The following is a 2,500-nucleotide window of genomic DNA, read 5'->3' as shown; positions in this document are numbered from 1 at the left end:
TAAATAAACTATATGAGAAGTAATGAACAATTAAAATGAAATGTTTTAAGAGCAGTAACAGCATCAAGATAGATCTTTATTACATAAACTACAAAAAGAGGCTTACGTTAATCTGTTCAACATAAAAACATTTGTTGCAGTTATTATTATTATTACTACTTTCTAAGTTACAAGCCTAGATGGAAAAGCAGGATGCTATAAGCCCAAGGGCTCCAGCAGGGAAAAATAGCCAGTGAGAAAAGGAAAACATGGAAATAAATAAACTATATGCGAAGTAATGCACAATTAAAATACATTTTTAGGAACAATAACATCAAAATAGATCTTTCATACATAAACTATAAAAAGAGACTTATGTTAGCCTGTTCAACATAAAAACATTTGCTGTAAGTTTGAACTTTTCAAGTTCGGATAGCCAAAATATGTCTACAAAATCATTAAACTCGGGCTACGATAGAGTCTCTTTAGTATGTGAGTAAGAGAAGGTAAATAACAGCTTTCATTTATTATTTATCATATAAACACGTTCATACGTCTAATAACACGATTTACGAGTATTCAATTACAGAGCTGTTTGCTTAGCAATACTCTAATGATTATTTATACCGTACTAAGCCTGTTGGGTTTTAAAAGCTACAGATCGGAAAAGATTAAAAAAGTTTTGAACTATGGTGTTACAGAAGAGTCCTTAGGATAAGCTGGATTGAGAAAAAGACTAACGTGGAAGTTCTACAAAAGATCAATATCGAAAAAAGATTACTTGACATTTTGGATGAAAGAAAACTAACTTTTATTGGACACCAGGTTCGGAAACACAATACTCTGGAAAGAACGCTACTAATTGGATCAGTCTATGGTACAAGAACGAGAGGAAGGCCTAAAACTAGATTGAGTGACAATATCATGGAGATGTGCGGGCTAACGATGGTGGAGTTGGAAAGGAAGGCTCAAGACCGGAATGAATGGAGAAGTTTTGTGCAGAGGGCCACGGCCGTTCGACATCGAACACCCCGTACTTGATGGTGAAGCCTTTTCCCGACGTATATTGATATCTCAGAGTATGATTTACTTATAGTTAAGTAAATCCTCATACAAATGATAATGGAGTTTATTTCTCCATATAATTGATAGTATATAGGTCTATAATTTTTTCTTTTAGGGCATAAAATTCAGGGAATAAATTTCTACCCTTAAAACACGTCTAGAATATTCATATATACCCATGGAAAATTATCCTCAAAACTATTATCTTCATTATTTTCTTTAAAATCAATAACATTATTCATTTTTGTCTTAATTACAGTTACAACCAGAGGAAAAGTTGAATCAATATAGTTCATATTATCACTTTATACGCGAATTTCTCATACGTAATATTATACGGAGATTTGACTGTCAGTTTTAGTAGTCAAACACTCAAATTATAGAAATAATTTATAAATTGTGCTGTTATTATCCTAAATTAATAGTCAGTATTTACAAAACTATATGTCTGAATATGGACAGAGGTGTTTTTACCAATTAATATATATATATATATATATAGATATATATATATACATATATATATATATGTATATGTATATATATATATATATATATATATATATATATATATATATATATATATATATATATATATATATATGTGTGTGTGTGGGGGGGGGGTCCCTAGATATTGCAAAAGAAGCAGAGAAAGGAAGAGAAGATGATGGATTGACGAACTAAGAAAGTTTGGGGGTGTGGAGTGGCATAGAAAGACCATAAATTGACACGGGTGGAATGAAATTTCTGAGGCCTTTGATCTGCAGTTGACTAGTATATATATATATATATTATATATATATATATATATATATATATATATATATATATATATATATGCGTATGTGTGTGTGTAATGTTGGTATGTCTACATATGAAATAAATGTAATTTCGTATGTTTTCACATGAACATTAAACAAATGTCACGGTATGTAAATACATGCATGATAAATGTTTCTAAAAAAAAATAATAAAAAGTCTGAAGCGTGACAAAATAATTGAAAGTTCTAAAAGCTTTCAGGATTAATATCCTGCGCCACTGTACCCTGTCAAAGCTATGGTATTGCAGAGGATAAAATAATCTTTTCGTTTTATGCAGATGAGACATAAATTATGCATCACTGGCGGGCGTCCATATCTATCTATTTATCTATCTATCTATACACATACACACACACACCACACATATATATATATATACATATACATAAACACACGCACACACATACAAATATACATATACATACATACACACATATATAAATATATATATATATATATATATATATATATATATATATATATATATATAGACACACACATATATATATATATATATATATATATATATATATGTGTGTGTATGTATATGTGTATATTTGTATGTGTGTGCGTGTGTTTATGTATATGTATATATATATATGTATACATATATATGTGTGTGTAAATATTCATA

The sequence above is a fragment of the Palaemon carinicauda genome, chromosome 30, assembly GCF_036898095.1.
Source record: "Palaemon carinicauda isolate YSFRI2023 chromosome 30, ASM3689809v2, whole genome shotgun sequence".
Lineage (NCBI taxonomy): Eukaryota > Metazoa > Arthropoda > Malacostraca > Decapoda > Palaemonidae > Palaemon > Palaemon carinicauda.
The sequence above is the reverse complement of the archived record's forward strand: the minus strand, read 5'-3'. Positions refer to the sequence as shown.